Genomic DNA, 19,442 nt, shown 5'->3' with positions numbered 1-19,442 from the left:
AGATATAATACTGTCTTCGCAGAGTGGAAAGCCTGCTTTTTTGGAATGTGTCCTGCAAACATGGTATTTCCAAGGCAGTTTATAGCCGTGGTAGAATAGAAGTGTCTTGGATGGAGGACACCGAGCTCTGAACTGAAACCCTTTGAGAAACATCAACAGGCCTAGGTGTGAAAAAGAGAGATCTATTTGATCTCTTGCATTTAGAGCCTTTTTCTTATTTACAATGGTTAAAGTAGCGCATATTTTTTTAAAAATAGTTAATTAAAAGAAAAACCTTGGAAGAATGTTCCAGGCAATGTGGTATAAATTCATTGTTAATGAGAAGCAAATACTACTCTGCTGGAGGACAGAGTCCTGAAGGCTGAGTTTGGCACTGTTCAATCACTGTACGACTTTCTTCTTAATGGCAGTTCTTTCTGAAGTTCACTGCCTTTGAGTGCACTTTTCAAGTTTGTTATCCCAACACTTCAGCATTATTTTATAAATATGCTCTGGACACTGCTGAGAGGCTGACCTCCCATATCTTCTTCCCACTTGCTCTTGTGCTTGCTGATTTGTCATTCCAGGGCAGGGACAGACCCCTAAGCTGAAGGTCTCCCAGAGGAGGATGCCAAAGCTCCATGCATCACTCTCAGAACGTTCTCTCCCCTAACTAAGAGCTTCTGGTGCTGTCCATTTAATCGGAGTCTGCTTTTAGTCAGAAGATGAATGCACACCACCATCCTCTTGACAAGACATTCCAAAGTCACTGATTTTCAGAGTATTGTTTTCACCTCCAGGCAGTTTCTTGCAGCAAGGTCCCTGTGTATACAGTTTTTACACAAGATTCACCATCCAGAAGCAGCCTCTAATGAAAATTTCACTGTTTTAGTTATCTTTTCTCAGAAAGGAGAGGAAATCACCTCCTGGCACCAATTCTTTAATGTTGTAGATAGGCGGTATTTGTGTGTGAACTCCTATAAGCTTGACAATATTGGGATGATTATATTGCTTGAGGATTTTGGAATCATGTTTTAAAATTTTAATTTCAGTTCCTGAGAAAAATCATCTTCGTGTATTTTAACAGGAACAACAGTTTTATCCTTTGATATGCCCTTAAATATGTCATCAAAACTATCATTGATGTAATTCTATTGTGACGTCTTGATGATTGAAAATCGATTTATTATTCTACTTATGGCCCTATATGTCTACTGATATCATGATACTCTTTATTAGAATATTAACTTTTTGGGGGGTAATTTAAAAAATTTGAGATAAAATTTACAGAACATAAAAATTGCCATTTAAAAGTGGTTTTTAGTATAATCACTATGTTGTAACAATCACCAGTAATTCTAGAGCATTTCCATCACCCCAAAAAGAGGCCCCAATTCTCCCCTTGCCCCAGCCCCTAGAACAAATAATGTACTCTCTGTCTTCATGACTTTGCCTGTTTCAGATATTTCATAAAAATGAAATAATGAAATATGCAGCCTTTTGTGTCTGGCTTCTGTTATTTAGCATCATGTTTTCAGGGTTCATCCATGTTGCAGCATGTATCAGAACCTCATTTCTTTTTATAACTGAATGATGCTCCACTGTATGAATGTGTACTACCACATTTTGTTTTTCTGTCATAAATGATGGACATGAACAATGGATTTTAGGTATTAAAATTGTAAGTTCAAGTTTAGTGTATCTACAAATACAATTGGTAATGTCAAGATTATACTTGGTATAAACAGAATGCTGTATAGAAACAGTATGTAAATTATTTGTCAGCATATCATGCATATGATTTCTAAGGCCCTTCTAGTTCTGGTTTTATGAAATATTTGAATGTAGTATTTTGTCAATAAAGTTTAATGCATTAAGCATTAGTTTAAAATTTGAGAACAATGTTAGGCAGATATGAAGCTGTTTGCCACATGTAATGATCATGTTTTGAATTTATTTAAATATGCAGTATTTGAAAAATGTCAATACATAAAAGTAAATGACTATAATGAAGTCAAGATATTTTTAAAGCAATTTTTATAATTTAGCAGACATTGCATCTTAATATAAGTCACTGTTAAAATTGTGTTCTTGTGAAAAATGAAATATCATTTTTTTGTTGTTGATCATGTAAAATTAATTCCTTTTCATTGCTGTGTGTTCTGTTTACTTTTGACAAGCTTTTACTTGCCCCTGTGGAATGTTTTACTTCTATTTCATTTTTCCCTCCTTTTTCTCTTCTGATCCCTCCCTCTTACAGCCAAAATATTCACTGGTTTTTTTAGAAGTGTGCCCTGTCTTTAATGGTTTCTAAGAGTAGATGATCAAAAATACACAGATATTTTTCATCATCATTGAGAGACTTTATTCAAGCCTTTGTTACTGACAGAACTCACCGATTTCTTTCTTAAATCAATCTTCCTTTCTTCCTCTCCCCTCCTCTCCTTCCCTCCTGCTTTCCCTCTTCCCCGTCTATCTCCCCCCTTCCCCTCCTCTCTCCCTCCCTTCTTCCTTTCCTTTCTCCTCCTTTCCTTTTTTGTCTGTCAATATAATCACCTTCTTTCTTTCAGATGAGATTGGAATGGAATTGTTCAGCTGTGTGAAGAAATTAATTTTCCTGAGTTGATTGCCAAGAATTATGAATGAAGAGGTCCGGTCCATTTGCATCTACTTAAATTATTCATTTATCTGCTTTATTGCTCCGTGCTGAAAACTTGGAAGTTGAGTTGTGCATTAAAGTTTTTAACTTTTTGCTTAGTTTCTACATGTTTATTTCCAGTAAATGACTGAAAGTGTTAACTATTCCATACTTTTAGCACAATGTGCTGCATACAGTTCCCAAAAAGCAAATAAGGTTACATGTGTACAGAATTTCATTTTAGGTTAACTAAGCATTGCCTGGGTTTAGTTGGGGGTTTTTTGTTTGTTTGTTTCAGTCTGAAATGCTTCCTTTCCATTGTTTGAAACAAAAAGAACAATATTGAACCATTTTGAATTTACCTCATTTTAAAACTCAGTTTAAATTTATTATTTGGCCTATTGTTAATATTGGTCACTAAAAACAAAGTGAGAGCAGTCTTACACAATTCTTAAGAATCATTTTATATAGTATGTATACAACATTAAAATCTTGAAAAAAAATAAGGAGGTACCAGCACTCACTTGTCTTTGGCCATTTTTTTCTTGTTATTATGTTAGACAAATTGGTGGGAGGGGGGATCAAAAGTTAATTGTGTTTAATTCTACAGCTAGAGAAGCTTTGTATTGCTGAACTTTCATCTGGGAAAGTTTCACAATGACATTTTTAAAAGAAAATTTTTTTATCAACTGAATTCTACCAGTGTAATCTTTTTTCTAAATAAACAACAGTTTTCTCAAGTGATTGTATATCATTGTGTATATTGTTTCTTATTCACAATAACTTGGCAAAGATAATTCAGTAAGGTTCCTAGCCCTTTCTTCCCATTTCTTTCTTAGTCCATGGGCTACAGTGTTTTCAAATGACATACCTAATATGAAAAAGTCTCTATTTGTTCACCTCTGCACGCACGCTGAAATCATGCCTAGAATTGGCCACTTACTCTTCAGTTTCTTAAAACCAATGACACCTATGTAAATTAAACCTTTTAAGAGAATGAAAATAGAGTCCATAATTTAAAGGATTGGGAAATGATGAGCATATATTAGAATGGGCAAAGGGATAAAAATCTTGATGCCCTTTTTCAGGTAATAGTAATTTGCAAAACTTAATGACCACAATGCTTCTGAGAGAGCGATCCACTTGGTGACCGCTGAGTGCCCATGATGCGCCAGCATAAAAAGAAATGATACATCATCAAAATGATTTTGACATAGAGAAAATAACTGTGGTTCACCTCAAAATCATTTTCCCGAAATATAACAAGGAGGAGCTTTCCAGCTGTGTTGGATTCACATTATAAAGATAATATGATTGTGAGTTTGAACTAGAAAGCTCACTACTACTTAGTATCAGTATCTCTTCTCTGTCCCCCAAAACACTGAACATAGGTATTCTTTGCTCGTGCCCATGCTAGAAATGCATTGAGGATGGAAACCACTAACTCTATATTTAACTGTACAAGAATAATTTATATTTTATGTCAGAAATCTGTATTTGTGTAGTGAGCTATTTTTAAGCATCTGCTCTGTTCTAGGCACTAAGGAGTATTAGGAACTAACTTCTGTACCTGGGGTGCTTCCAATCTAGCTTGAGAAATAAGGACCAAATGAATGCTACTGGGGGTCAGTCATCTTTTTCTGTAAAGGGCCAGATACAGTAAATATTTGAGGCTTTGCAGGCTATGTGGTCCCTGTGCAAGTCTTCAGCTCTGCCATTATTGTGTGAAAGCTGTCATAAGTGATATGTAAGTGAATGAGCATGACTGAGTTCAGTAAAACTATTTACAAAAACCTGCTGTAGAGAATCCTGTAGAATATTCAATAAACATCTGAGTGCCTCTTAAACACTCCAGAGGTACATCCTTGAGCAAAACAAAGTTCTGCCCTCGTGGAACTTATGTTCTAGTCACTGGAGGCAAACACCGACTATTTAATATTAGGTGGAGGGAGGTCCTGTGAGGAGTAATAGGCCTGGGTAAGGAAGTTGGATGAGGCAGGGCTTACTGCTGTACAATACAGAGTGATCATGTGGAGTCACTGAAAAAGCAGGGTATTTTGAGGCAGTTAATCACAGTATGAGAATTTAATTACTAAGTAATGTGAGTAGGAGCTATCCCTAATCCCTTACCCATCTTTGAACCTTTTACATGAAAATCATGTAATACGCAGGATTTTTCTCTCAGGACAGGCTCTGAGCTCTAGTGGCTTGTGTCTAAGATTGCCATTTTCTAGAAAGGAGTTCTTCAAGCTCCTAAGTGGATGTGGAAGATATCTATGGACCACCAGAAACTGAATGCAAGTTTGTGGTGTGTGCAGTTTCCTGGGTCTATAACTTGCACCCAATTCTCAAGAAGATCTAACGTCAAGTTTTTCTGGATTTTGTTCCAAAGAGCTCTCAAATCTTTATATAAACTATGAACCTTTCTTGGAGGCTCGTGAGAAGGAAGACAATTGTGCATCTACCTTGTCTTAAATGGTAAGGGCAAATATTACCACATCTTGCCTTATTAAATGATCTACAAGTGATTTGTTATTTATTGTTGGAAAGTCACTGGGCCATGGTGTAGGGCCATTTTTTATTTCAAGGAAGCACCTTAACCAAGTATGGGTGGAAATTGTAGTAGCCTTATTTTTTTCCAATAATTGTGTAATTCTTTTATTTCTACCCTGCCATGTTCCAAAAAGTATCTATTAAAAAACATAAGCTATGGTATTTAAGACATAAAAGAGAAAATCTGATTTCTGGGTGGAATTAATACCCCAGATAAGTTTAATACCCCCAAAATGTCACATACACATTGGCCGTGAATCAGCTCTGAGAAATGTGGCAGGCCACACAGAGAAGGTAATGTAGTTACAGGAATTAGAGTGTCAAATAAAAAGCCAGTCATAGTGAACATTTTCTGGCTGTGGGGCCTGAAACAACTTTGCTTTCTCATAAAGAAGCAGCCCTGTCCTTTTAAAATCTATGTGTGTATATATTTATTTGTATTTTTTTATTGAAGTGTAGTTAACAGGCAATATTATATTGGTTCCAAGTGTACAACGTAGTGATTTGACAGTTATATATACATAATTAAATCCTCATCCCAACTATTGTAATTGGTGTCTGCCCTGTCCATTCAGTAAATGATAAATGGATGTAATGGTCCTGAATGTCAGCCAATGGCCAGAACTTCAACTACTAGTAAGGAATAATGACACCAAAATAAAGTGATCCAGGCACCTAGGTTTCTGATGATTTGGTTCAGTCAGGAAAATTTTTGCATATTTGGGACAAAGTTCCTAATCTGTGGCTTATGATAACCGTACTTACTTATTTATCTTAAGGTATCATTGATATACACTCTTATGAGGATTTCACATGAAAAACAATGGTTACTACATTTACCCATATTATCAAGTCCGCCCCATACCCCAATGCAGTCACTATCCATGAGTGTAGTAAGAGCCACAGTGTCACTATTTGCCTTCTATGTGCTACACTGTCTTTCTCATGATCCCCCCCACACCATGTGTGCCAATCATAATACCCCTCAATCCTCTTCTTCCCTGCCCACCTTCCCCACCCCCCACTTTGGTAACCGCCAGTCCCTTCTTGGAGTTTGTGTGTCTGCTGCTGTTTTGTTCCTTCAGATTTTCTTTGTTGTTATACTCCACAAATGAGGGAAATCATTGGGTAGTTGTCTTTCTCCACCTGGCTAATTTCACTGAGCATAATACCCTCTAGCTCCATCCATCTTGTTGCAAATGGTAGGATTTGTTTTCTTCTTATGGCTGAAGAGTATTCCATTGTGTATATGTTCCACCTCTTCTTCATCCATCTACTGATGAACACTTAGGTTGCTTCCATATCTTGGCTATTGTAAGTAGTGTAAACATAGGGGTGCAGATGTCTTTTTGAATATGAGAACTTGTTTTCTTTGGGTACATTCCTAGGAGTGGAATTCCTGGGTCAAATGGTTTGGGATTGATGGGGTTAATACATAATTCAAGTAATGCAGAAATCAAATGTGTAAGGACACATAACCTGATTGGTTTTCCTACACAGTCTGTTGATGTGTAATCAAGGACTGAGTGATGAGAACCAAAGCAGTTCTCATGGCTCGGAGCCACCTTCACACAGTTTTGGTATTCTTGAGAAGTGTCGCAGCCTTGGGCTAGACTCAAGGCTGGAGAATGATGTTGGAGTTCATTGTAAGTTCATTTACTCAGTAAATGTGAGGAGTGCCTTTTCAGCATTGCTCTTGAGCTGTTACGCCTTGAGTCCCCTGGCTGATCCTTTCAGGTCTTCGATATCTCATCTCGTCTCCTCCCTTATCTGTGGGTCAGAGGTGGGAAGGGGACTGACAAGTGGTGCCCAAACAGGGACGATTGAAACTCAGAACAGGGACAGTTGAAACTCAGAACAGTGACATTTGAAACCCAGAGTGGGGAAGCTCCACTCGGGCGACCCTTGAAAAGCAGAGCGAGCAGGCTTCGAAGACCGTGGATCTGGTAAGACTCCCAGGAAATCGCACATAGGGATAGGATCGAGACGTCAGGGACACTATAATGGGCCAAACTGAAACTAAAACAGCTAAACCGGAGGATTATTTAAAATTGTTCCATGCCCTCCTAAGGACATCAGGAGTGAAACTTCTAAAAGAGATTTTGCTCAGTTTTATAAATATATTAAGAAACATTGTTATTGGTTGCCACCACAGGGAACCCTCAAACAGACTGGGCTAATATTATGAGAGATTTTTAAAAAGGATCACAGACAGGGAAACATTATCCCTGTGCCTGTTTGGGTCGATCAATAGTTCTTTAATAAAGAAAAACTGGTGTCCTTACACACATCAGTTTAAGAACATCTTCAGCTAGATAGATTAGAATTTCCCACATGCCCATGGAATACCCTTGTATTTGTTATAAAAAAGAAGTCAGGAAATTGGAGACTCTTACATGACTTAAGACACATTAATGCAATTCTTAAACCTATGGGACCTTTACAACAAAGCCTCCCTTCTCTGACTATGATTCCAAAAGACTGCAACATGGTTATAATTGATCTTACAGATTGTTTGTCTGTTTTTTTTTACAATTCCTTTTGCCATAACACATAGGGAAAAATTTGCTTTTACTGTCCCTTCTTTAAATTTACAGTCCCTTTCAGAAAGATTTCAATGGAAAAGGCTTCCTCAAGGAATGATAAAGAACCCCATAATTTGCCAAAATTATGTGCATAGGGCTCTTCAGCCTATCTGTAGGAAATGGCCCTCAGCTTATATCATTCATAATATGGATGATATTCTCATAACTCTACATAAACATCTATCTCTTACTACTATTCTCAATGAGACCGAAGTTGAATGAAAACAATGGGGCTTATAAATAGCTCCTGATAAAATACAAATACAATACCCAATGAATTACTTGGGGAATAGAACTCAAGAAAATTCAATAATCCCTCAGAAAATTCAGATAAGGACATTGAAAGGAAAGGAGTGACACACAGCAGCAATTCACTGGAGAATTCCGCTTTATTAGGGAAAGGTGCTGGGTTATATAGGAAGGGGCATGTGGTGATTGTGGTGTTACTTCTACGGGGCTGGTGGCTGTTGGCTAGGTGCTGGGATTGGGAGGGGGCGCGAGAGGTGATTGGGTTTCAGGTGGCGCCGGCAGGAACTGAGGACCCCGAAGAGAAGCCAGAAGTTCGCCATCTTACTGGTGGGGGCCCTTCATTCCCCCCTTTCTCCTCTATGGGGTTGTGGACGTTGCTTTCTCTCTGACTGCTTCCTGCTGAACAGGGGTGGAGAAGGGAGTGAGGGCTTGAGGATTGGGAGGAAAGGGTTGATAGGACTCTCCACAGTAAGGATGGGTAGATGTGGACTTCTTCAGGTTGGAAATCAATGAAGGTTCCCTGTAACCATAGGTCGAGGACTTGTTGATTCCAATGATGCCAAGAGGATATGGGTGTCAGGAGCCAGGCGTCTGCGGCCATTGTTTCTAAGAAACAGTTTCCAGTGGAGAGGGGTCCATCTCAGCGTGTGGTGAGGAGGTTACGTGAGGGTGAGGGATCTTCTGTGGCCAGAAGCTAGTAGTTCCTGAGTAAAAGCTGGTTGAAAGCTTGATTAGAGATTTTTCCGACTTGGGATTTGATGAACTTTATTATACAGGGTAAGAGGAGAGAGGTGAGAAGAATGATTATTATGGGGCCTGCAATGGGCCAGACCCAGGTAAGGAGGGTGTTTGTTAGTATTGAAGAGAATGGGTTGGAATTGGAAGCAGTGTGGAGGCTGGTGGCAAGGTAGTGAGTTTGGTGATGTCACTTTCTACAATGCCGGACTCGTTGATGTAATAGCAGCACTCTTCTCGAAGAAAGACGCAGGGGCCGCCCTTCTCGGCTGTAAGCAGATCTAAGGCCCGCCGGTTTTGAAGGGTGACTTTAGCTAGCGAAGTGACCTGTCTTTGGAGAGAGGCTAGGGAATCGGCAGTGGATGTCAGGGCTCCCTCAAGTTTGGCGTTGAGATTTCTAACTGCCCATAGAGAGTGACCCAAGGCTCTTCTCGAAAACCCTGCCTCAATGGCTGAGGTGGTCAAAGAGATACCAACCATGATGGGAAGGAAAGCAGCCCTTTTTGTGCGTGAGGGCAAGGGAGGTTGGAGCTCAAGAAATTCTGCCATGCTGTAAAGTGTAAGCTGTGGGATTAGGGTGACGAGAATGCAGGGTGTATCGGATTTGGGAGGCAGTGAGTTGAAAAGACTGCCATTACACTAAAAGAAGTGTCCCGGTTGCGTAAAAGTCTTAGAGCCAGAGGTAGGGGTGTAGATAGAGAGTCAGTGAAGTGTGCAGGAGGGGGGTGGAGTTGGGCTTACACAGTGGTGGATGGTGAGATTATCTGCGTATTCTGGTTCTCAAAGGGGTATGTCTGCCAGGGGGCAGAGGGGTTGTCCTTCTGCATGGAAGGAGTAGTTGGAAATATTAAGGGGCACGGCGGCCAGCAGTGGGTGCTGTAGTGATGCACACAAGAAACAATTGGTGGTGTTAAGGGTGTGGTTGAGAAAGATGGTGGTGTCTTGAATGAGCTGTAACCAAGAGTAGGAGGAATGAGAAGATGAAGAGGCGCCGTCAAGAGTTTGGATAATGACTTTTTCGGAATGTCTGATATCTGATGCAACTTGAGAGATCTGGGATTGAGAGGGAACATACTTTCGAGAGATATGAAGGGTACTGTGGGGGGTTGAGGACCCCCCGTAGTAAACTGAGGCTGTGACTCTGGCAGCCCATCGAGAGTCCCAGGGATCTGGGATTGATAAGGAGAATGAGCCGTTGGGATATTTCATGAAATGGTTGGAGGAGTAATACTGTGGGTACTGGGAGTTACCCATGTAGTGAATGGCATAAGACTAGTAGGGACATCCCCCGTAGGTGTCTGGCTATTGCCTGAAATAGGCTTGTCTTTGGTCATAGAGGAAGCAGAGGTAGGGAGAATAAGGGTAGCTGCTAGTGAACACTTCGGTGGAGGGAGGAAAGTGGAGGTATAAAGGCTCAGAGCAGCCTTTCAGAGGGCAGTCTGGTGTGGCAATGAGGGCAGTAACTTTTGTTTGATGCTATGCATAAGTCTGTCTGACTTTGAATCGCCATACAAAGGAGGCTGGGGTGGTGGGGAAGACAATAGGAATGAGGAAAAAAAGCGAGAGAGCAGTAAAGGAGGAAAAAGTCATGATTCGGGTATGGATGGCAAAGGGGGTGAACAGGACTTTGGAGGAAAGAGGACAGTAAGGTCAGGAGTCTGGAGGAAGGGAGAGTCTGTAAACGTTTGTAGGTTAAGAGATCTTTTAGGTGATGTGGGGACAGAATGGTAAGGGGCACCCTGAATGTCAGTTTATGAGCTTCTTTCTGCAAGAGCTGTCTAGCGGCTAATGCCCTTAGGCAGGGGGCCCATCCCTGAACTGTGGGGTCTAATTGCTTGAAGAGATAAGCTACTGGGGCAAAGGATATTGGCCTAGGACTCCTAGAGCTTGACTGGACCTCTCATGAATGTATAATGAGAAGGGTTTCGACAAATCAGTGAGATGGAGAGCTGGGGCTTCTACAAGGGCTCGACGGAGCTTAATGAAGGAGTGTCGGGGTGAGGAGGATAATGGTTCTTCAGGGGGGCCCTTGCTGAGGTCGTATAGGGGTCTTGCTAACAGGGAGAGGTTAGGGATCCAGGTTCTAAAATACTCAGCCAGGCTTAGAAAGGAAAGGATTTCTGTCTTGGTTTTGGGAACGGGCAGGTCAGAGAGAAGCCGTTTTCTGTCTAAGGTAATGGACTTTCTTTGTTGAGATAGGAGGAATCTGAGGTATGTGACAGAAGGGGAAGAGATTTGAGCTTTGACGGGAGATACTCGGTAACCTCTGGAAGCTAAAAGGTTAAGTAAAGAGGCAGTGTCAAGATGAGACTGTTCTCATGAGGGACTGCAGAGTAGAAGATCGTCCACGTATTGTAATAAGGTGGACTCAGAATGATCATGATTAAATTGTTTGAGGTCCTGAGCTAGGACCTGTCTAAAAATATGGGGACTATCTCGGAAGCCTTGTGGCAAAACTGTCCAAGTGAGTTGTTTAAAATGTTTTGTGTATGGGTCCGTCCAGGTGAAGATGAAAAAATCTTGGGAGGAGGGGTCTAGAGGGATAGAAAAATGCGTCCTTGAGATTTAGGACTGAGAAGTGGGATGCCAAGGCAGGGATCTGCGATAAAAGGGTGTATGGATTTGGAACTAAGGGATGGATAGGGACAACAGCCATGTTGATGAGGCGAAGTTCTTGGACGAGGCGAAAAGATCTGTTGGTTTTTTAACAGCTAATATGGGGGTATTAAACGGGGAGTGAGTGGGTCTGAGGTAATTTTTGTTTAAGAGATCTTGAATGATGGATTGGAGGCCTATGAGGGCTGAAGTGGTTAGGGCATATTGGGCCTGACAGATATACTGAGAGGGGTCATGTAATTTGATAGAGGCAGGACGACATAGAGCTATGGAGGGGCTTGTAATGTCCCAAACTTTCGGATTTACAGATGTATGAGGGCGGAACCAGAGCTTTCATTGGGTAGAGGGGGGTTGTCGGCTATGAGGGCTATCAGAAAGGGAGTACTGGGGGCTGTGGGAGTGGATATAGTTATGGAAACGTGGAAGAGGGAAAGGATGTCCCGTCTTAGTAAAGGGATGGGACATTGGGGCATAACTAGGAAGGAGTGGGAGAAAGGTATGGGATTGTCTTGGATTGTGAATAAAACGGAGGGGGGAGTTTAATGGGAAAATCTGTTTACTTCCTACCCCGACTACAGGAGTAATGGCAGGCATGGTAGGGCCCCGGTATTCTCGCAAGACTGAGAAGGTGGCTCTTGTATGTAGGAGGAAGGAGATAGGGCAACCGTCTACTATTAAAGTAACACTGAGCTCCTGTTTGGTGATGGAAATGGTCGGGCGAGAAGCCCCCGGGCCCCATCAATCTTCTTCTGCCAGCCCCACTAAGGCGGGCTTAGGATGGGGGTTGTTCATCCAGCCTCCCCTTCGGGTGGCTGGGCAATCAGACTCCCAGTGGCCCTTTTTGTGGCATCTGGGGCATGGGGTGGTAGGAGATCTGGGGGAGGGGCACACCCTTGACCAATGTCGTTCTTGTCCGCACTTGAAACAATCTCCTGGGGGGCGCTTGTTTGTAGAAGGGCGACCAAGTTGTGGTTTTATCAGCTGGGCTAACATTTGGAAATTGGCCTGATCAGCCTTTTATTTACGGCGTTCTCTCTCCTCCTCTCGGTTATGGAAGACTTTAAAGGCCACTGTTAGGATCTCAGTCTGTGGGGTAGCGGGGCCCTGTTCTAACTTTTTGAGTTTAGCTTTAATGTAGGGGTAGCTTTGAACTAGGAAGTATGTCATAAGGACATGTCTTCTGTCAGGTGTTTCTGGGTCTAAGCTGGTATACTGTAATAGGGCTTGAGTGAGTCTGTCTAATCTACATCCCAGAGGGGGCGCGATAATTTTGGGAGGCTTTTGGGACTGAGTCTGAGGGGGACTGAAGGGTTCTGGCTCAGTCTGTGGGGGAGTGATGCAATCCAGCCGCGCCGAGTCGAGCAGGTCTTGAAGTGCAGAAGGTGGGGCGAAGAAAATAAAGAAAGAAAGAAAGAACTGGGAGGGCTGACGCTCCCATGCGTCGCCAGCCAGCAGCCCAGCTGCTTACCTCTGCCACTCCAGTTGGGCTTAAACTCACAACTCTGAGGTTAAGAGTCCCATGCTCTGCCAACTGAGCTACAGCAGGGCTCCTTTTAGTTACTTATGGAATGCATAAACAGAATGTTCTTTGTTTTCCATTCTTGCTACGTTGGGGAGTAGGGGAAGGGCATAGCTAGAAGCAGGGGTGGTGTTTCTACACATCTTCAAGGTCTCCCTATTTTCAGAGTGAGGAGTCTTGGCTCGTCTTCGAGGACAAGATATGTTTTTGTGGACAGATTACTTCTAAGGACTGCACCAGTTGTTCTCAAGCTTGTGCTTTCTCATGCTGCGTTCGGGGAAGGTGCTTTCTTATTCTGCTTACAAATATGTGAGAAGACAAAGGCAGTCTCTAACAGGGGAGAAACAGGTGATGAGGGCAAAGACGGAGGAGGCCCCCGGGACATAGATAAAGGGGGGCTGAAAGGCTCAGACTTAATCTGCAGGGGATGAAGGTGGAGGAGGTGAGATGGGGGAGGGAGATGGTGGGGGAGGAAGGGAGAAAGGCTGTTGTAGGAGAAGGGGAAGGGAGTGAACGGGAGGCTTCTGCGGGGGTGGGGGCTTGCACGCTAGGAGAACTTGGGGGGGCGGGGGGAGGAGGAGGCGGAAAGCTTCGATATAGGGAATCTCCTTCCATTTTTTCAGGCGCTCACAGTAGTTAAAGAGATAACGAGTGATGTTAGGATCAAGAGTTTCCCCTGTGGGCCATTGGTTGTTATTGTCTAGGGGGTATGTTGGCCAATCTTGGGAGCAGTATTTACGGAGAAGTTTTGGTTTTATATCAGGTGTCAGGGAGAGGGTAGCCACATGCTTAAGCAGGCATTCAAGAGGTGAACTTTCAGGGAGGGATGAGCAGGCTCCCATGGTTAAAGGACAGAGAAGGAGACAAACAGGGGAAGACAAATGGAAATCCTCGGACTGGAGGCAGACAGCAAGGAGACAAAGGGTGTCCCCGATGATCCTTGGTGGTCTGCGGAAACTCGTATACGAGTCGGAGTTTCTTAGGAAGTGTGGGTCGTCACTCAGACTTCCCTAAGAAGGCAGAGTGCTGGAGTCATGAGGTACCTAGCGCTAGGAGTTTTCGGCGGATGGAAAGGATTTCGGTAGACAGAATGGAACGGAAGGACGAAGGGGGAAAAGGGAGCATTCTCATCCACAAAGAGTCACCTCATGTATGGCTGTTGGAGGAGGGGCCTGAGGGTCTGCTGCAGACGTGAAGGCCTGAGGCGGGGTTTATGGCTGTTGGAGGGGGCGCCTGAGGGTCTGCAGCAGCTGTGAAGGCCGGAGGTGGCAATTTATGGCTGTTGGGAGGGGGGCTTGAGGGTCTGCTGCAGCTGTGAAGGCCTGAGGCAGTGATTTATGGCTGTGGGAGGGGAGCCTGAGGGTCTGCAGCAGCCGTGAAGACCGGAGGTGGCAATTTATGGCTGTTGGAGGGGGGCCTGAGGGTCTGCTGCAGCCGTGAAGGCCGGAGGCGGGAAGAGTTCCCTCCTCGTCCCTGAGCGTCAGAGCTTTCCCGGATGATCTTGGTCAATGGCACTGCGATAGCTCCGGGAAGAGTGGCCCTCCAGGGGAAAACTTACCTAAAGGCCAGGGAGGAGTGGTGAGTGTGATGAGCCAGCGCCGGAAAAAGAGAACGAGGGCAAGCTGCTGCTGGTGTCGGGGGGAAGACGGGGCCCAGTTGGGGTGTCCCGTCTCCCAGGTTTTGGCACCAATGAAAGGAAAGGAGCGACACACAGCAGCAATTCACCGGAGAATTCCGCTTTATTAGGGAAAGGTGCTGGGTTATATAGGAAGGGGCATGGGGTGATTGTGGTGTTACTTCTATGGGGCTGGTGGCTATTGGCTAGGTGCTGGGATGGGGAGGGGGGCAAGAGGTGATTGGGCTTCAGGTGGTACCGGCAGGAACTGAGGGCTCCCCGCTCCCCCCAAAGAGAAGCCGAAAGTTCACCATCTTACTGGTGGGGGCCCTTCAGACATCTCATCTTAAAACTATAAATGATTTTCAAAGATTATTAAGAGATATCAATTGGATCCAAACATTATTAAATATTCCTACTTATAAACTGCAACATCTCTTCAATACCTTGCAAAGACCCTCAGATCTTAATAGTCCTAGAGACTTAACCGTAAAAACTGAAGAACTCAAGGAGGTAACACAACACATCCAAAAAGCTCAATTATTAAAAATTAACTTACACAAACCTTTACTCTTATTAATTTACCTTTATCCCCATTCAAAGCAGTCCTCTTATGCCTGCACCACTTTCTCCTGTATAATATAAATAGAGCCTGTAAAGTAATCAAGCTGAACCCTCAGACCACATGTAAATAGCTCTATTCTATTAACTCCTTTCCTTAGAGGCAGTCGTCCTAGAGCTAAGCATTTCCTTGTCTGCAGCCCCAGGGAAGAGAAACAAGCCTGTGACTCAGATCAAGAGTCAAGCGGTGAAAAGCCACACAGTCCCTGCACTTATCAGACAGGCAGCGGCCTCTCAAGGAATGACTAAAGCTTGGGCAGAAAAAACTCAGAAAACTAACTGAGAGTAATTCTACCCCTAAACTCTAAAAAAGAAGTGTCTTATCTTCTGCACACAAACCTGGCCTCAATACAAACACTCTGATTAGAGAGGCTTGGCCCCTGAAAGAAGTATCAAATATAATGTTATGCAGCTAAATATATTTTGCCACAAGGAAAGAAAATAGTCAAAAGTCCCATGAACTACTACAGTATAAAACTAGTTTTCTAAATTCTTTTAGTGAAAATCTATTCTACTTATTAAGTTCATCATTATCTTTGAAAATTGGGAAGTCTTAAACTAGACTCCCTGAGATAAAAGAAATTTATCTTTTACAATACAGCCTGGTTTTAAATAACTGCTGCTAGAATTGTATTTGTATTTCATTTCCAGCCCCCTGGACACACACAGTCCCTATCAGTTCAGAGCCTTCATCGGCTGTTTCATTCGGGGGCCATCTAAACCTTAACCCAGTTATGTAAACTGCTCGCCCTTAGAGGGTATTCTTGAACACTGAAGTACTTTTAATCAAGAAAGTAAAAAGAAAGAAGTCAATTGAATATTAGTAACTCAAATCTTTGTGTCAGTTTGTCTGTGTATATACTTTTGTATGAAAAGTGTTTCTAACTGTAGTCATTACATCTCAGCCTGTATGTTTGTGTGTCTAAGTGTGTAAATAAAAAATGTTTTCTACCTCCAGATAGTACTAATAAAAATTGGTTTAAAAACAAATGCTTGTGAAAATTGGGCATTCTAAAACTTCCAGAAAACCTAATAAAAACATTAAGCATTAATGCTAATTTAAGTTTAACTGAAAAGGATATGTCCTTATAGTTATCAGCTGCCAAGGTTTACTTAAAGTCATTTAAGTTGATATTACCTGTTAAATATTTCAAGAAGACGCTTAAAGAAAAGCTTGACTTTGTCTAATGTTTAGTGAAAGTTTTATAAGTAGTCTGCGTGGTTGCTAAAAATAAGTAAACAGTGTAGCAAATGAACATCTTAATAATAATACTGTATTAATGTATAACAGTGTATATACCTGCAAACAGCCTGAGAATTTTTGTGGTAACCAAAATTCTTATAGCTTGCTAAGTTATATAGACATATTTTGTGCTTAATGAGAAATCGTGCTATAAGTCACATTTCTAAAAATCATAAAATATGTTCATAAATGTATCAATCTGTAGAATCCTGGTGTAACAGTTTACAATGGTCTGTTTTTTAGTGTTCACTGAAGGTTAAAGTACCAAATAGTTTTAAGTTCTAATGAAAACTATTTAATATAATAAGGAAAACATTTCTGTATGCTAAAGAATGTATGTTTTAATAAGAGAAGGTATAAAGAATAGAAATGCATTGTGTTGAAAAAGAAGATAACTATTCAAAAGTACAGCTGTTTGTTCAAAAAACAAACCCTAAATGTAAGAAAAAAATTGTAAAAGGTTTGTAAAAAATTAATATAGTCATGGTATGTGAAATTGAAGCAAATAAATCTTGATATCAAGTACACAGCAAAACTAGAATTTTTGTTAAAAGAACAAAAGTTTATTACTCTACCTTTAATGTTAAAAGATTGTAAAAAGTTTTCTGATTGTTTATTAAAACAGTTTCTTATGCTTAAAATCTCAATGAATTGTCTGAGTACTTAAGAAATGAGATCTTTATATTAAAAGGACTGTAAGCTAAGTGTTGTTAACAACTGTGTAACCTGTATTTGCTTTTAAGCCTTCTTATTATCTTTCTAGTTAAATAACAAGTGGTATTTAATAACTATTTTTATTTAGGTAAATTCTATTTAGGCAATGTCTTAAAAACTTTTGACAGCTTTCCAACACCAAATTAAAAAAGTACTTTACCTCTAGTTAACTCTGATAGTTTCCAGAGGGCCTCTGGAACATGTCAGAGGAATTTCTTCTCCTCATCAGAGAAAATATTTGATTAATTTGGCTTATTTACCTGATATTTACTTACCTGGAAAGCACTGTCAAAAAGAATAGTGCTAAACTTTATTACTGAATGTTTTATGTCACAGAAAATATCACTCTTCCCCGTAAGATGCTTACTCCTGATGCCCAATTAAATTTACCTGTTAGCACTACTATAATTACTGACTGTGTATGTATTAATTCTACTCATGTACCCTCTTACTGTAATTCTACAATCAATGTAAAATGGTCTTCTGGATATAGACTTCCAAATGGTTGGGTATTTCTGTGTAATGACAAAACTTATCAAGCCCTTTCTTCACACTGTTGAGGTGTTTGTGGTGTGGGACACATTCATCCTGCTCTAAAAGACCGTCCTGGATATAAGTGCAAGAGACTTTTCCGAGCTCTGCCATCTGATTGTGATGACAACTTGAAACTTACAGATCCTGCCGCTGCTGCAGTTGCAGCTGCATTCCTCCTGCTGGTTCCTGGACTTGTCATAGGAATGCAGAAAGATATCCAAGCTGCCTGTACATACAGTAAAACAACCAATCTGACTGCTTCTATATTATCTGAACTCAACCAAGAACTAGAAGTACGAGTTGCAGTACTTCAGAATGATGCTACTATAGACTATCTATTGTTAAAAGAACATATGAGATGTGAACAGTTTCCAAGAATGTGTTGTTTCAATTTGTCTGATTTTTCTCAAATTATTCAAAATCAATTAGATGATATCCATCATATCATCAATAAATTCTCACAAATGCCTGAGTTATCTAACTAGTTTTCTTGGTTTCATTAGACATGGCTGGTAATTGTAAGTCTACTTTTGTTTTGTATCTGTATTCCTGTTCTGTTAATGTGTGTATGCAAGTTAGTTAATACTTTTTTAAAACCTATACATGCTTATGTTACTCTACAAAAAGTCATGTCAAAGAAAAAACCAATCTCATATTCTCTTCCATCTGCTACTTCTATAGCTTTTTTTTCCTTTTCAAAATAGAGCGCTTTACTAGAATTCATGCCTTATACTTAAAATTGCTGTGCCTCATAATCCTTTTCACTGGCAAAGATGTCTTAAAGCAAGTGTTGGACATAAGCCACGGGGTATAAATCTGTAAAGAAGTGGAAAACTAACCTTTTGTCTCTCACTTACCAACTTTACATCTCCCTGTATGGCCCCAGAAGATGGCTGGTTGGCCAGAGACGGGTAAGATACCTCAAGGGAAGAACAACCTAAGACAGGCACAGTTGCAGGGAGGACATCAGGTGAGAAATTGGGGGCCAACAGAGGTAAGGCTTAGAACCTCACTCCCCCCAGTTTTGAGAGAAATCTTCTGTGCCCATGGATGGTCTGTTGCCCTTGCCTGGCTCAGATCAAAACACAGTCTATAGGTATAGACCTGCTCACCTGCGCCTACCTTGTAATTGCACTCTATTTATTTTCTGTCTTTACTCTCCTTTACGTAAGTTCAAAACATAGACTTTTATTTTATACTGTAGAATGTAGAGAACTGCACTGTCAGAAAAATCTTCCATTAGAAATTGTGTATTTATTATACTCCAATGTCTATGTACTACTTAAAAGAAAAAGGGGATATGTGGGATTGATGGTGTTAATACATAATTCAAGTAATGCAGAAATTCAATGTATAAGGACACATGGCTTGATTGGTTTTCCTACACACTCTATTGATGTGTAATCAAGGACTGAGTGATGAGAACCAAAGCAGTTCTCATTGCTCAAAGCCACCTTCACACAGTTTTGGTATCCTTGAGAAGCATCGCGTGCTTGGGCTAGACTCAAGGCTGGAGAATGATGTTGGAGTTCATTGTAAGTTCATTTACTCAATAAATATGAGGAGCGCCTTTTTGGCATTGCCCTTGAGCTGTTACGCGTTGAGTCCCCTGGCTGGCCCTTTCAGGTCTTCGATATCTCATCGCATCTCCTCTCTCATCTGCATGTCAGAGGCGGGAAGGGGACTGACAAGTAGTATTTCTATTTTTAGTTTTTCAAGGAACCCCCATATTGCTTTCCACAATGGTTGAACTAGTTTATATTCCCACCAGCAGTGGAGAAGGGTTCCCCTTTCTCCGCATCCTCACCATCATTGGTTGTTCCTCCTCTTTTCAATGTTGG

General features: G+C 41.4%; 1 pseudogene; it reads right to left on the bottom strand.

The window, feature by feature from the left end:
- Positions 1-423: 423 nt before the first annotated feature.
- LOC140843275 (tyrosine-protein kinase Fer-like) overlaps positions 424-19,442 on the bottom strand; it is a 74,237-nt pseudogene continuing 55,218 nt past the window's right edge.

Source organism: Manis javanica, chromosome 1, assembly GCF_040802235.1.
Source record: "Manis javanica isolate MJ-LG chromosome 1, MJ_LKY, whole genome shotgun sequence".
Taxonomy (NCBI): domain Eukaryota; kingdom Metazoa; phylum Chordata; class Mammalia; order Pholidota; family Manidae; genus Manis; species Manis javanica.
Note: the sequence above shows the minus strand (reverse complement) of the source record. Positions and strands in the feature narration are given on the sequence as shown.